General features: G+C 45.0%; 3 non-coding genes across 3 annotated transcripts; all 3 read right to left on the bottom strand.

The window, feature by feature from the left end:
* Positions 1-1,034: 1,034 nt before the first annotated feature.
* Positions 1,035-1,106, bottom strand: trnaq-cug (transfer RNA glutamine (anticodon CUG)). Its single transcript has one exon. It is a non-coding gene; the product is annotated as a tRNA-Gln (tRNA).
* Positions 1,107-6,921: 5,815 nt separating this feature from the next.
* On the bottom strand, positions 6,922-6,993 carry trnaq-cug (transfer RNA glutamine (anticodon CUG)). The gene has a single exon. It is a non-coding gene; the product is annotated as a tRNA-Gln (tRNA).
* A 5,811-nt stretch (positions 6,994-12,804) lies between these two features.
* trnaq-cug (transfer RNA glutamine (anticodon CUG)) lies at positions 12,805-12,876 on the bottom strand. The gene has a single exon. It is a non-coding gene; the product is annotated as a tRNA-Gln (tRNA).
* Between the last annotated feature and the right edge of the window lie 4,484 nt (positions 12,877-17,360).

Here is a 17,360-nt window from a genome sequence, read left to right as displayed (position 1 = left end):
ACGAGTGACATTAGACAAAGTAACTCTCCTGGCCGGAGCTGCTAGTGGGGTGACATTGATCAAAACACCACCGATCACTATACCAGTCTCAACGATACGCGAGACCAACTCAATGCTGCTCAGAAACAGCACAACAGACCCGCTCATACGAGCTGCCGACTTTATATTTTCACAACCGACAACTTGCCCGATCGCCAGAACACACTCCTCCAGGGGCAAAAACTCATCAGAGGTCACTTTAACGCCATGCCGACGTGTTAAAGTCTCGAATAAAAAACTCTGATTCCCCCCCTCCCCGACCCAGCCCCAGACATCCCGATCACTTCGCTGACTGCAGGAGTCAGCTCAGCATGGGGAAACTCTTCAGAAAAACCTCTTACAAAACTGTCAAAGACACATTCAGAAAGAAAGAAAGAAAGAACGAAAAAAGTAGAGGAGAAAAACCACAAACAAACCTGGCAGCAGCAAACATGCACACCTGCACCTCCACACTCACTCCCAACAATCACAGCGGCAGACAGCAAATGTCGATAGTCAATAGTCGATAGATAGATAGATAGATAGATAGATGAGTGAGTGAGTGACAGTGCAGAATCAAATGTCTGGTTGTTACAATAAAAGACATCCTCTTCTATATAGATCGGAGAAAACCAGTGGCCGCGAATCAAGCAAAGGAATCCCGAGTGGCAGGCGAGACCTCTACCACTGTAGAGATAGAGATAGATAGATGAGTGAGTGACAGTGCAGACACAAATGTCTGGTTGTTACAATAATAGCCATCCTCTTCTATATAGATCGGGGAAAACCATTATTTCCAAGAAGGGTTCAACACAGGCACCTTCTCCGTTAAAGCCACGCAGTCGCCACCAGGGGGCCCCAGGCCTCGGTGTTTCAGGAAGGTGAACGCAGCACGCCAGGTCTCGCCACTTCGTCTCCAAGCCTCCCAAGAAGAACGTAAACGGCCCTGATCGCAGACACAGGCCCTCACCCAGGGAGACCACCGCTTTGCCGCCGCTGCCCCAGCCATGGGGCCCAGGTCCCACCGAGACTTGAACTCGGATCGCTGGATTCAGAGTCCAGAGTGCTAACCATTACACCATGGAACCAAGCTTGATGCTTGTGCTAAAGGTCTCTGCTCTACGCACACGTCTCGCTCTGTCGCACGGCCAGGTCCCGAGTGAGCCAAGTTGCGCCCAGAGTGCTGTCTGTGGTGGGTCACTTGCGGCGGGCCTTCCTGGTGACAATGAGATATGCAGTTGCATCTAGGTGTGGTGTCCTGTCCTCTTGGCTTCCTTTGGCAAATATCCAGCCTGGCAAGTGTTGTCTTCCTGAGGAAAGGCAAGCAATGCAATCAAGGAATTCCTGGAACTCTGAGAGATGTTTTTGCTGTTGACGACGTGTCACTTTAGAACAGGACAACATGCATCTCTACTTGACTTGGCACAATCTGTGAGGGTTGGGCCAACACAACCTACGCAATGTGTCCACACATTTGCTCGTGTCTTGAAATACTTGGAATGACCTGTGACCCCATGCCATGCAGAAGTCCACAGCTATGCGGGTCAGCATGCACTGCTCCTCATCCCCAATGTGCCACTTGTAAGAACTGTGTAAAAAGCGACATAGAACGTGATCAGCAAAGAAACACAATTCTCCTGAGAACGGATTTTCTAGGTATCGTCTCACCTGAATGGCAACAGGCTGCTAAAACTATTATCACACGCACATTGCATGTTAAAGTATGTCAGTAAGGGAGTAATTAAAAGGGCAAATGTGTGAAGTGCAAGGAGTGGCCTTTAGTCGCAAGGTAAAAAAGTAGACAGACAAACTAAAAAATGACTTGATACAAATCATTTATTTAGTGCAGACAGACCGCGACCAGACACAATAAACTATTCGCACTCAATATAAATTCACAGCAAAATAGGTTCAGTTCACAATATCCTATAACAAGCTCTATTCAACGAATCGGTTAAACGTTACAAAGGGCATTACACTTGTTGAAAAACAATAGCACACGGATCGAACATGCTATCCTCGCTGTTTTATTCGATTTGATTAGACGACTGAAATGTTTTGTGTGCGGACTGAAAGCACACCTTAGCCGAGCACGATCACAATCTATATCCACAGTTAATTTAAGCAGTATCATATTGTAACCGTTTCAGTTTGTTATCAACCCTTCCGGATCCAAAACCAGGAGTCAGACACCCTTTTCGGTAGACACGCTGTTGACTTCTCACAAGCCCCATCCGCCTTCACAAAGGCAGTGCTAGCAGTGGAAAGAAGGAAGAACTGCAGGAGAAACGCCTGGGGCTATTTAGAGCCCGATTACTCATGTAGCGTTATGTTGGGAACAGAGTCCCTTATAAGAGTTTTTTGGCTCTGAGCTGAAGCACTGATCTAAAGAAGACCTCTCCCCCCCCAAAGTTATCAGATTTCCTTAGCTCATCAGCTTGGAACTGGTTTGCATCAAAGTGACAGTTTTGGGGAGGATGGCACCAAGAAGAGGCCAAATAGTTTGGAATTCTGCTATGAGATGTCTGGAGAAAGGGGCCTGTAGGTGATAAAAACTCTTTGAAGTGGACGAGAGCCGAAATCCCGACATAGAGCTACGAACCCGGGCCAACCGGCATTTCCAAAAGATGGCATGGATTGACATCAGTCATAAATCAAGCCCCCCTCCAATAGGACACTGGGGGCTGAAACCGAAATCCAATCTCAAGAACTCAGGAACCAATCACCTATTGATCTGACAGACTATAAGGAACAGCGGACGGTCTTTCTCTCTCTCTCTCTCACCTGAACCAGTAACTCGCTGCCACAGCTCAACCTGTAGCTCTGTTGCCAGAACCGGAACCAGAAACCAACCAAGTCTTTGCCGGCAACAGAAGAGTTAAACTGGGAGAAGGAGATTGAGCCGTACGAAGAATTCTTTTAAAGGACTTTATTAAATAAAGAACTTTACAGACTGCGCTGCCCGCCTGTGCCCACCTGATCAGTGGAGTGAATACAGCTGGACAATTGACTAAGTCGACTGTATACGAAAGTGTCAGTCATTTAAATAGCTATTTGAGTCTTAAGAAACTTGACCCTTGGAACAAACAGGGCCCTGCTTTCCTCAAAGAAGATTTTGTGCACAACCTTGGAGCCTTCAAACCAGTGGAAAATCTGTTTGGAAACGACACTACTTTCGAGAAACCCCAATTTCCAGGTGCATCGACTGAGTGGAAGTTCTTGGACAAAGCCGAACCGGACTGCCTTTGTTCCAAACCACACGGACCTCGTGCCGTGTGCTGTTATCTGAGCCCGAAGCCAGAGAGGCCTCTCTGCGACGAAGTTCAGATAAGTTTAACAGTTTGGAGTTCATGATTCATGACATTTGAGAAATCAATTAGAAATGTTAATCTGTGATTCATAACTCTAGAATGTGTAATATCATTTAGTTTTCTTAAATATAAATGTGTGTTGCATTAAACTGTTTTGTTGATAATTTTAGAAATAAAATCTGTCAACGTCGAGAAATATCTTCTCATTCCTGTTTAACTGTTTAGTCTGAAATTGACACAAGTTAATAGACATTAGATTATTGGTGGCCCTGCCTATCCTAAATCATTGAATAATAATCAGTTAAGGGAAAGTGTGGTAACAAGTAATGATAGGATCTTTCTCGGCACCTAAACGTAAATGAGACTGATATATATATAACGAGAAGTTACCTGACATAAATACTAACCTGCGTAGTTATTTAATGTCTGACTAATAATACTAACGAGAGACTCACCTTCGTCTTACTAACCGGTATTGTAGTCAATGTGTTTATAACCTTTTTTGTTAATCGATTTGTGTTATCATATGAAATCCCATGGTCTTTGATTTGGTCACGGAAGTGATTTGTTGATCTAGAGTTGAATTTTAATTAGTTCTTCCCTTTTGTATAATTAGTGTAGTGCTACATTTAGTCTTTGTTTTGAATAAATTTGACAATTTATATCTTTGGAATTGGTGTCTGCGTCCAATTATTACAGAAATTGAGTTCTACAAGATTCCAGGATTCGTGATATGGTGACACTATAAATTCACTTCTTTACTTGAAATTTATAAGTGTACCTTACGCTACAATGTTTAACTTGTGAAAATGAGCCTCATTTTAACTGGGCTGAGGAATGTGTGGCTGCTGTTGCAGACTTGCTGGAGTCAGAGGAGGCCCTTCGGGATCAGGGTTGAAAACCACTGCAGGCTATCATAGAAAAAGCTTAATTTCGAAGGATGTTCTGCAGGGTATGATTAAGTCACTTTGAGTGGCTAACTTACGGATAGTGTCATGTTTGGACAGCAGAACTTGTTAACTTGCAAACCGCATCAAAATGGTCTGAAGCTTTCACTTTGAAACAGTTCAAATACTTATTATGGGGCCAAGCAACACATTTGCTGGAAGCCTTTTGTTATTGTTTAGATTTTATTTTCTATTCCTCCAAAACGCATCTTCTCTGAAAATAATGATGCATAGGATGTGTGACCTGCTGTATAAAGTTGTGTTCAGGGTTGTTCAAGAAAAGTGCATTGTTTATATCGTTTGGCCATGTTGGATTGGTCAGAAATAATTTGTGTGCAGTGTAATATATTTTTGTTAAGTAACAGTGTACAAGCAAACTCTCAGTTGAAAATAATTCCTTCTGAAGTTTTTTATTTTATTATTATTTTACTTTTATGGTTGAGTTTTAAGGAGACACTTCTTAGTAGATTTGTGTTCAGTGCAGAACCTTGTAACTCCAATGTCATAAAAAACAAACAAATGAAAAACAATATAGGCAGTCACAGTAACTTGTCAGCTTAAACTGGCTTGGTCAAGCTGCCTCCCTTCTTGAGCTTAAGTTGCTTGACTGGTATACTGGTTTTTCCAGTTTTTCCTCTTTTGTTTCTGGGAGCAACACAGGTGCTTTTGAGTTGCGGGGGTGACTTCAGGATCTCTAGGTAGCACACTGTTTTAGGCAGGCTCCTTTGAGCATCTCCTGGGAGCACACTGACTCATCAAGGCTCAGGAGCTGGACTCCGTTTTTTAGCAGAAGCACCGTCCTCAGATTTGCGAATGCGTTTCTTCCCAGGCACTTTAAAAACCCTGCTGTCCTGACCAGGATCCGTCCCCACTTCCATTCCCGTGTCCCACACACTGCTCAGTGTTGTCTTCACAGTCTCCATCTTTTCAGTCTGGTCACCAGCCCTCTCGCTGCTCACCCCCACTCCACTACCTGATGCCCCGTCCTGCTGCTGTATACTGCCATCCAGTCCAGTTAAACGGCTGTCATCCGTACTGTCTGATGCTCCACAAACATTAGCTGACACACCGCTAACACCTGGGACCTCCACAGTCGGCACGGTACCGCCGCGGTCGGAAGTCCTCTCAGCGCCCACACTCTCCTGTACCTGGACCTCCAGACCCTCACTCTCTTCAACAGCCTCCCCCGCAGCCCCTCTTCTCGCCTCCTCTGCCACTTCGGCTGCTCCGCTAGTAGGGCGGCCGGGCTGCTCACCACTCCCCGACCTGGCCTGCTTGGGCTGACCCCCCCGTCGACTGGGACCAGCACCCTCATCCTGATCCTTCTCGGGGCAATGCCTAACAGTGTGGCCTTCATTACCGCAGTTGAAGCACTTCATAGAATCAGATGTGACAAAGACAACATAATCATTGCCATCAACCTTGAACTTAAGCACAATGTTCAGATCCCCATTTATGTCATTCAAAATCATGAATACCTGCCTTCTGAACGAAACAACATGTTTCAACTGCTGTGACTTACACCCCAGCGGTATACGTTTCAAACCCGACATTATCCACCCATGTCTCGCCAGTTCCCTCTCTAATAGGTCGTTTGACAGAAAACGAGTGACATTAGACAAAGTAACTCTCCTGGCCGGAGCTGCTAGTGGGGTGACATTGATCAAAACACCACCGATCACTATACCAGTCTCAACGATACGCGAGACCAACTCAATGCTGCTCAGAAACAGCACAACAGACCCGCTCATACGAGCTGCCGACTTTATATTTTCACAACCGACAACTTGCCCGATCGCCAGAACACACTCCTCCAGGGGCAAAAACTCATCAGAGGTCACTTTAACGCCATGCCGACGTGTTAAAGTCTCGAATAAAAAACTCTGATTCCCCCCCTCCCCGACCCAGCCCCAGACATCCCGATCACTTCGCTGACTGCAGGAGTCAGCTCAGCATGGGGAAACTCTTCAGAAAAACCTCTTACAAAACTGTCAAAGACACATTCAGAAAGAAAGAAAGAAAGAACGAAAAAAGTAGAGGAGAAAAACCACAAACAAACCTGGCAGCAGCAAACATGCACACCTGCACCTCCACACTCACTCCCAACAATCACAGCGGCAGACAGCAAATGTCGATAGTCAATAGTCGATAGATAGATAGATAGATAGATAGATGAGTGAGTGAGTGACAGTGCAGAATCAAATGTCTGGTTGTTACAATAAAAGACATCCTCTTCTATATAGATCGGAGAAAACCAGTGGCCGCGAATCAAGCAAAGGAATCCCGAGTGGCAGGCGAGACCTCTACCACTGTAGAGATAGAGATAGATAGATGAGTGAGTGACAGTGCAGACACAAATGTCTGGTTGTTACAATAATAGCCATCCTCTTCTATATAGATCGGGGAAAACCATTATTTCCAAGAAGGGTTCAACACAGGCACCTTCTCCGTTAAAGCCACGCAGTCGCCACCAGGGGGCCCCAGGCCTCGGTGTTTCAGGAAGGTGAACGCAGCACGCCAACCCGGAGGTCTCGCCACTTCGTCTCCAAGCCTCCCAAGAAGAACGTAAACGGCCCTGATCGCAGACACAGGCCCTCACCCAGGGAGACCACCGCTTTGCCGCCGCTGCCCCAGCCATGGGGCCCAGGTCCCACCGAGACTTGAACTCAGATCGCTGGATTCAGAGTCCATAGTGCTAACCATTACACCATGGAACCAAGCTTGATGCTTGTGCTAAAGGTCTCTGCTCTACGCACACGTCTCGCTCTGTCGCACGGCCAGGTCCCGAGTGAGCCAAGTTGCGCCCAGAGTGCTGTGGTGGGTCACTTGCGGCGGGCCTTCCTGGTGACAATGAGATATGCAGTTGCATCTAGGTGTGGTGTCCTGTCCTCTTGGCTTCCTTTGGCAAATATCCAGCCTGGCAAGTGTTGTCTTCCTGAGGAAAGGCAAGCAATGCAATCAAGGAATTCCTGGAACTCTGAGAGATGTTTTTGCTGTTGACGACGTGTCACTTTAGAACAGGACAACATGCATCTCTACTTGACTTGGCACAATCTGTGAGGGTTGGGCCAACACAACCTACGCAATGTGTCCACACATTTGCTCGTGTCTTGAAATACTTGGAATGACCTGTGACCCCATGCCATGCAGAAGTCCACAGCTATGCGGGTCAGCATGCACTGCTCCTCATCCCCAATGTGCCACTTGTAAGAACTGTGTAAAAAGCGACATAGAACGTGATCAGCAAAGAAACACAATTCTCCTGAGAACGGATTTTCTAGGTATCGTCTCACCTGAATGGCAACAGGCTGCTAAAACTATTATCACACGCACATTGCATGTTAAAGTATGTCAGTAAGGGAGTAATTAAAAGGGCAAATGTGTGAAGTGCAAGGAGTGGCCTTTAGTCGCAAGGTAAAAAAGTAGACAGACAAACTAAAAAATGACTTGATACAAATCATTTATTTAGTGCAGACAGACCGCGACCAGACACAATAAACTATTCGCACTCAATATAAATTCACAGCAAAATAGGTTCAGTTCACAATATCCTATAACAAGCTCTATTCAACGAATCGGTTAAACGTTACAAAGGGCATTACACTTGTTGAAAAACAATAGCACACGGATCGAACATGCTATCCTCGCTGTTTTATTCGATTTGATTAGACGACTGAAATGTTTTGTGTGCGGACTGAAAGCACACCTTAGCCGAGCACGATCACAATCTATATCCACAGTTAATTTAAGCAGTATCATATTGTAACCGTTTCAGTTTGTTATCAACCCTTCCGGATCCAAAACCAGGAGTCAGACACCCTTTTCGGTAGACACGCTGTTGACTTCTCACAAGCCCCATCCGCCTTCACAAAGGCAGTGCTAGCAGTGGAAAGAAGGAAGAACTGCAGGAGAAACGCCTGGGGCTATTTAGAGCCCGATTACTCATGTAGCGTTATGTTGGGAACAGAGTCCCTGATAAGAGCATTTGGGCTCTGAGCTGAAGCACTGATCTAAAGAAGACCTCTCCCCCCCCAAAGTTATCAGATTTCCTTAGCTCATCAGCTTGGAACTGGTTTGCATCAAAGTGACAGTTTTGGGGAGGATGGCACCAAGAAGAGGCCAAATAGTTTGGAATTCTGCTATGAGATGTCTGGAGAAAGGGGCCTGTAGGTGATAAAAACTCTTTGAAGTGGACGAGAGCCGAAATCCCGACATAGAGCTACGAACCCGGGCCAACCGGCATTTCCAAAAGATGGCATGGATTGACATCAGTCATAAATCAAGCCCCCCTCCAATAGGACACTGGGGGCTGAAACCGAAATCCAATCTCAAGAACTCAGGAACCAATCACCTATTGATCTGACAGACTATAAGGAACAGCGGACGGTCTTTCTCTCTCTCTCTCTCACCTGAACCAGTAACTCGCTGCCACAGCTCAACCTGTAGCTCTGTTGCCAGAACCGGAACCAGAAACCAACCAAGTCTTTGCCGGCAACAGAAGAGTTAAACTGGGAGAAGGAGATTGAGCCGTACGAAGAATTCTTTTAAAGGACTTTATTAAATAAAGAACTTTACAGACTGCGCTGCCCGCCTGTGCCCACCTGATCAGTGGAGTGAATACAGCTGGACAATTGACTAAGTCGACTGTATACGAAAGTGTCAGTCATTTAAATAGCTATTTGAGTCTTAAGAAACTTGACCCTTGGAACAAACAGGGCCCTGCTTTCCTCAAAGAAGATTTTGTGCACAACCTTGGAGCCTTCAAACCAGTGGAAAATCTGTTTGGAAACGACACTACTTTCGAGAAACCCCAATTTCCAGGTGCATCGACTGAGTGGAAGTTCTTGGACAAAGCCGAACCGGACTGCCTTTGTTCCAAACCACACGGACCTCGTGCCGTGTGCTGTTATCTGAGCCCGAAGCCAGAGAGGCCTCTCTGCGACGAAGTTCAGATAAGTTTAACAGTTTGGAGTTCATGATTCATGACATTTGAGAAATCAATTAGAAATGTTAATCTGTGATTCATAACTCTAGAATGTGTAATATCATTTAGTTTTCTTAAATATAAATGTGTGTTGCATTAAACTGTTTTGTTGATAATTTTAGAAATAAAATCTGTCAACGTCGAGAAATATCTTCTCATTCCTGTTTAACTGTTTAGTCTGAAATTGACACAAGTTAATAGACATTAGATTATTGGTGGCCCTGCCTATCCTAAATCATTGAATAATAATCAGTTAAGGGAAAGTGTGGTAACAAGTAATGATAGGATCTTTCTCGGCACCTAAACGTAAATGAGACTGATATATATATAACGAGAAGTTACCTGACATAAATACTAACCTGCGTAGTTATTTAATGTCTGACTAATAATACTAACGAGAGACTCACCTTCGTCTTACTAACCGGTATTGTAGTCAATGTGTTTATAACCTTTTTTGTTAATCGATTTGTGTTATCATATGAAATCCCATGGTCTTTGATTTGGTCACGGAAGTGATTTGTTGATCTAGAGTTGAATTTTAATTAGTTCTTCCCTTTTGTATAATTAGTGTAGTGCTACATTTAGTCTTTGTTTTGAATAAATTTGACAATTTATATCTTTGGAATTGGTGTCTGCGTCCAATTATTACAGAAATTGAGTTCTACAAGATTCCAGGATTCGTGATATGGTGACACTATAAATTCACTTCTTTACTTGAAATTTATAAGTGTACCTTACGCTACAATGTTTAACTTGTGAAAATGAGCCTCATTTTAACTGGGCTGAGGAATGTGTGGCTGCTGTTGCAGACTTGCTGGAGTCAGAGGAGGCCCTTCGGGATCAGGGTTGAAAACCACTGCAGGCTATCATAGAAAAAGCTTAATTTCGAAGGATGTTCTGCAGGGTATGATTAAGTCACTTTGAGTGGCTAACTTACGGATAGTGTCATGTTTGGACAGCAGAACTTGTTAACTTGCAAACCGCATCAAAATGGTCTGAAGCTTTCACTTTGAAACAGTTCAAATACTTATTATGGGGCCAAGCAACACATTTGCTGGAAGCCTTTTGTTATTGTTTAGATTTTATTTTCTATTCCTCCAAAACGCATCTTCTCTGAAAATAATGATGCATAGGATGTGTGACCTGCTGTATAAAGTTGTGTTCAGGGTTGTTCAAGAAAAGTGCATTGTTTATATCGTTTGGCCATGTTGGATTGGTCAGAAATAATTTGTGTGCAGTGTAATATATTTTTGTTAAGTAACAGTGTACAAGCAAACTCTCAGTTGAAAATAATTCCTTCTGAAGTTTTTTATTTTATTATTATTTTACTTTTATGGTTGAGTTTTAAGGAGACACTTCTTAGTAGATTTGTGTTCAGTGCAGAACCTTGTAACTCCAATGTCATAAAAAACAAACAAATGAAAAACAATATAGGCAGTCACAGTAACTTGTCAGCTTAAACTGGCTTGGTCAAGCTGCCTCCCTTCTTGAGCTTAAGTTGCTTGACTGGTATACTGGTTTTTCCAGTTTTTCCTCTTTTGTTTCTGGGAGCAACACAGGTGCTTTTGAGTTGCGGGGGTGACTTCAGGATCTCTAGGTAGCACACTGTTTTAGGCAGGCTCCTTTGAGCATCTCCTGGGAGCACACTGACTCATCAAGGCTCAGGAGCTGGACTCCGTTTTTTAGCAGAAGCACCGTCCTCAGATTTGCGAATGCGTTTCTTCCCAGGCACTTTAAAAACCCTGCTGTCCTGACCAGGATCCGTCCCCACTTCCATTCCCGTGTCCCACACACTGCTCAGTGTTGTCTTCACAGTCTCCATCTTTTCAGTCTGGTCACCAGCCCTCTCGCTGCTCACCCCCACTCCACTACCTGATGCCCCGTCCTGCTGCTGTATACTGCCATCCAGTCCAGTTAAACGGCTGTCATCCGTACTGTCTGATGCTCCACAAACATTAGCTGACACACCGCTAACACCTGGGACCTCCACAGTCGGCACGGTACCGCCGCGGTCGGAAGTCCTCTCAGCGCCCACACTCTCCTGTACCTGGACCTCCAGACCCTCACTCTCTTCAACAGCCTCCCCCGCAGCCCCTCTTCTCGCCTCCTCTGCCACTTCGGCTGCTCCGCTAGTAGGGCGGCCGGGCTGCTCACCACTCCCCGACCTGGCCTGCTTGGGCTGACCCCCCCGTCGACTGGGACCAGCACCCTCATCCTGATCCTTCTCGGGGCAATGCCTAACAGTGTGGCCTTCATTACCGCAGTTGAAGCACTTCATAGAATCAGATGTGACAAAGACAACATAATCATTGCCATCAAACTTGAACTTAAGCACAATGTTCAGATCCCCATTTATGTCATTCAAAATCATGAATACCTGCCTTCTGAACGAAACAACATGTTTCAACTGCTGTGACTTACACCCCAGCGGTATACGTTTCAAACCCGACATTATCCACCCATGTCTCGCCAGTTCCCTCTCTAATAGGTCGTTTGACAGAAAACGAGTGACATTAGACAAAGTAACTCTCCTGGCCGGAGCTGCTAGTGGGGTGACATTGATCAAAACACCACCGATCACTATACCAGTCTCAACGATACGCGAGACCAACTCAATGCTGCTCAGAAACAGCACAACAGACCCGCTCATACGAGCTGCCGACTTTATATTTTCACAACCGACAACTTGCCCGATCGCCAGAACACACTCCTCCAGGGGCAAAAACTCTTCAGAGGTCACTTTAACGCCATGCCGACGTGTTAAAGTCTCGAATAAAAAACTCTGATTCCCCCCCTCCCCGACCCAGCCCCAGACATCCCGATCGCTTCGCTGACTGCAGGAGTCAGCTCAGCATGGGGAAACTCTTCAGAAAAACCTCTTACAAAACTGTCAAAGACACATTCAGAAAGAAAGAAAGAAAGAACGAAAAAAGTAGAGGAGAAAAACCACAAACAAACCTGGCAGCAGCAAACATGCACACCTGCACCTCCACACTCACTCCCAACAATCACAGCGGCAGACAGCAAATGTCGATAGTCAATAGTCGATAGATAGATAGATAGATAGATAGATGAGTGAGTGAGTGACAGTGCAGAATCAAATGTCTGGTTGTTACAATAAAAGACATCCTCTTCTATATAGATCGGAGAAAACCAGTGGCCGCGAATCAAGCAAAGGAATCCCGAGTGGCAGGCGAGACCTCTACCACTGTAGAGATAGAGATAGATAGATGAGTGAGTGACAGTGCAGACACAAATGTCTGGTTGTTACAATAATAGCCATCCTCTTCTATATAGATCGGGGAAAAACATTATTTCCAAGAAGGGTTCAACACAGGCACCTTCTCCGTTAAAGCCACGCAGTCGCCACCAGGGGGCCCCAGGCCTTGGTGTTTCAGGAAGGTGAACGCAGCACGCCAACCCGGAGGTCTCGCCACTTCGTCTCCAAGCCTCCCAAGAAGAACGTAAACGGCCCTGATCGCAGACACAGGCCCTCACCCAGGGAGACCACCGCTTTGCCGCCGCTGCCCCAGCCATGGGGCCCAGGTCCCACCGAGACTTGAACTCGGATCGCTGGATTCAGAGTCCAGAGTGCTAACCATTACACCATGGAACCAAGCTTGATGCTTGTGCTAAAGGTCTCTGCTCTACGCACACGTCTCGCTCTGTCGCACGGCCAGGTCCCGAGTGAGCCAAGTTGCGCCCAGAGTGCTGTCTGTGGTGGGTCACTTGCGGCGGGCCTTCCTGGTGACAATGAGATATGCAGTTGCATCTAGGTGTGGTGTCCTGTCCTCTTGGCTTCCTTTGGCAAATATCCAGCCTGGCAAGTGTTGTCTTCCTGAGGAAAGGCAAGCAATGCAATCAAGGAATTCCTGGAACTCTGAGAGATGTTTTTGCTGTTGACGACGTGTCACTTTAGAACAGGACAACATGCATCTCTACTTGACTTGGCACAATCTGTGAGGGTTGGGCCAACACAACCTACGCAATGTGTCCACACATTTGCTCGTGTCTTGAAATACTTGGAATGACCTGTGACCCCATGCCATGCAGAAGTCCACAGCTATGCGGGTCAGCATGCACTGCTCCTCATCCCCAATGTGCCACTTGTAAGAACTGTGTAAAAAGCGACATAGAACGTGATCAGCAAAGAAACACAATTCTCCTGAGAACGGATTTTCTAGGTATCGTCTCACCTGAATGGCAACAGGCTGCTAAAACTATTATCACACGCACATTGCATGTTAAAGTATGTCAGTAAGGGAGTAATTAAAAGGGCAAATGTGTGAAGTGCAAGGAGTGGCCTTTAGTCGCAAGGTAAAAAAGTAGACAGACAAACTAAAAAATGACTTGATACAAATCATTTATTTAGTGCAGACAGACCGCGACCAGACACAATAAACTATTCGCACTCAATATAAATTCACAGCAAAATAGGTTCAGTTCACAATATCCTATAACAAGCTCTATTCAACGAATCGGTTAAACGTTACAAAGGGCATTACACTTGTTGAAAAACAATAGCACACGGATCGAACATGCTATCCTCGCTGTTTTATTCGATTTGATTAGACGACTGAAATGTTTTGTGTGCGGACTGAAAGCACACCTTAGCCGAGCACGATCACAATCTATATCCACAGTTAATTTAAGCAGTATCATATTGTAACCGTTTCAGTTTGTTATCAACCCTTCCGGATCCAAAACCAGGAGTCAGACACCCTTTTCGGTAGACACGCTGTTGACTTCTCACAAGCCCCATCCGCCTTCACAAAGGCAGTGCTAGCAGTGGAAAGAAGGAAGAACTGCAGGAGAAACGCCTGGGGCTATTTAGAGCCCGATTACTCATGTAGCGTTATGTTGGGAACAGAGTCCCTGATAAGAGCATTTGGGCTCTGAGCTGAAGCACTGATCTAAAGAAGACCTCTCCCCCCCCAAAGTTATCAGATTTCCTTAGCTCATCAGCTTGGAACTGGTTTGCATCAAAGTGACAGTTTTGGGGAGGATGGCACCAAGAAGAGGCCAAATAGTTTGGAATTCTGCTATGAGATGTCTGGAGAAAGGGGCCTGTAGGTGATAAAAACTCTTTGAAGTGGACGAGAGCCGAAATCCCGACATAGAGCTACGAACCCGGGCCAACCGGCATTTCCAAAAGATGGCATGGATTGACATCAGTCATAAATCAAGCCCCCCTCCAATAGGACACTGGGGGCTGAAACCGAAATCCAATCTCAAGAACTCAGGAACCAATCACCTATTGATCTGACAGACTATAAGGAACAGCGGACGGTCTTTCTCTCTCTCTCTCTCACCTGAACCAGTAACTCGCTGCCACAGCTCAACCTGTAGCTCTGTTGCCAGAACCGGAACCAGAAACCAACCAAGTCTTTGCCGGCAACAGAAGAGTTAAACTGGGAGAAGGAGATTGAGCCGTACGAAGAATTCTTTTAAAGGACTTTATTAAATAAAGAACTTTACAGACTGCGCTGCCCGCCTGTGCCCACCTGATCAGTGGAGTGAATACAGCTGGACAATTGACTAAGTCGACTGTATACGAAAGTGTCAGTCATTTAAATAGCTATTTGAGTCTTAAGAAACTTGACCCTTGGAACAAACAGGGCCCTGCTTTCCTCAAAGAAGATTTTGTGCACAACCTTGGAGCCTTCAAACCAGTGGAAAATCTGTTTGGAAACGACACTACTTTCGAGAAACCCCAATTTCCAGGTGCATCGACTGAGTGGAAGTTCTTGGACAAAGCCGAACCGGACTGCCTTTGTTCCAAACCACACGGACCTCGTGCCGTGTGCTGTTATCTGAGCCCGAAGCCAGAGAGGCCTCTCTGCGACGAAGTTCAGATAAGTTTAACAGTTTGGAGTTCATGATTCATGACATTTGAGAAATCAATTAGAAATGTTAATCTGTGATTCATAACTCTAGAATGTGTAATATCATTTAGTTTTCTTAAATATTAATGTGTGTTGCATTAAACTGTTTTGTTGATAATTTTAGAAATAAAATCTGTCAACGTCGAGAAATATCTTCTCATTCCTGTTTAACTGTTTAGTCTGAAATTGACACAAGTTAATAGACATTAGATTATTGGTGGCCCTGCCTATCCTAAATCATTGAATAATAATCAGTTAAGGGAAAGTGTGGTAACAAGTAATGATAGGATCTTTCTCGGCACCTAAACGTAAATGAGACTGATATATATATAACGAGAAGTTACCTGACATAAATACTAACCTGCGTAGTTATTTAATGTCTGACTAATAATACTAACGAGAGACTCACCTTCGTCTTACTAACCGGTATTGTAGTCAATGTGTTTATAACCTTTTTTGTTAATCGATTTGTGTTATCATATGAAATCCCATGGTCTTTGATTTGGTCACGGAAGTGATTTGTTGATCTAGAGTTGAATTTTAATTAGTTCTTCCCTTTTGTATAATTAGTGTAGTGCTACATTTAGTCTTTGTTTTGAATAAATTTGACAATTTATATCTTTGGAATTGGTGTCTGCGTCCAATTATTACAGAAATTGAGTTCTACAAGATTCCAGGATTCGTGATATGGTGACACTATAAATTCACTTCTTTACTTGAAATTTATAAGTGTACCTTACGCTACAATGTTTAACTTGTGAAAATGAGCCTCATTTTAACTGGGCTGAGGAATGTGTGGCTGCTGTTGCAGACTTGCTGGAGTCAGAGGAGGCCCTTCGGGATCAGGGTTGAAAACCACTGCAGGCTATCATAGAAAAAGCTTAATTTCGAAGGATGTTCTGCAGGGTATGATTAAGTCACTTTGAGTGGCTAACTTACGGATAGTGTCATGTTTGGACAGCAGAACTTGTTAACTTGCAAACCGCATCAAAATGGTCTGAAGCTTTCACTTTGAAACAGTTCAAATACTTATTATGGGGCCAAGCAACACATTTGCTGGAAGCCTTTTGTTATTGTTTAGATTTTATTTTCTATTCCTCCAAAACGCATCTTCTCTGAAAATAATGATGCATAGGATGTGTGACCTGCTGTATAAAGTTGTGTTCAGGGTTGTTCAAGAAAAGTGCATTGTTTATATCGTTTGGCCATGTTGGATTGGTCAGAAATAATTTGTGTGCAGTGTAATATATTTTTGTTAAGTAACAGTGTACAAGCAAACTCTCAGTTGAAAATAATTCCTTCTGAAGTTTTTTATTTTATTATTATTTTACTTTTATGGTTGAGTTTTAAGGAGACACTTCTTAGTAGATTTGTGTTCAGTGCAGAACCTTGTAACTCCAATGTCATAAAAAACAAACAAATGAAAAACAATATAGGCAGTCACAGTAACTTGTCAGCTTAAACTGGCTTGGTCAAGCTGCCTCCCTTCTTGAGCTTAAGTTGCTTGACTGGTATACTGGTTTTTCCAGTTTTTCCTCTTTTGTTTCTGGGAGCAACACAGGTGCTTTTGAGTTGCGGGGGTGACTTCAGGATCTCTAGGTAGCACACTGTTTTAGGCAGGCTCCTTTGAGCATCTCCTGGGAGCACACTGACTCATCAAGGCTCAGGAGCTGGACTCCGTTTTTTAGCAGAAGCACCGTCCTCAGATTTGCGAATGCGTTTCTTCCCAGGCACTTTAAAAACCCTGCTGTCCTGACCAGGATCCGTCCCCACTTCCATTCCCGTGTCCCACACACTGCTCAGTGTTGTCTTCACAGTCTCCATCTTTTCAGTCTGGTCACCAGCCCTCTCGCTGCTCACCCCCACTCCACTACCTGATGCCCCGTCCTGCTGCTGTATACTGCCATCCAGTCCAGTTAAACGGCTGTCATCCGTACTGTCTGATGCTCCACAAACATTAGCTGACACACCGCTAACACCTGGGACCTCCACAGTCGGCACGGTACCGCCGCGGTCGGAAGTCCTCTCAGCGCCCACACTCTCCTGTACCTGGACCTCCAGACCCTCACTCTCTTCAACAGCCTCCCCCGCAGCCCCTCTTCTCGCCTCCTCTGCCACTTCGGCTGCTCCGCTAGTAGGGCGGCCGGGCTGCTCACCACTCCCCGACCTGGCCTGCTTGGGCTGACCCCCCCGTCGACTGGGACCAGCACCCTCA

Source organism: Amia ocellicauda, chromosome 19, assembly GCF_036373705.1.
Source record: "Amia ocellicauda isolate fAmiCal2 chromosome 19, fAmiCal2.hap1, whole genome shotgun sequence".
Lineage (NCBI taxonomy): Eukaryota > Metazoa > Chordata > Actinopteri > Amiiformes > Amiidae > Amia > Amia ocellicauda.
This window is presented reverse-complemented; position numbering and strand designations above follow the sequence as displayed.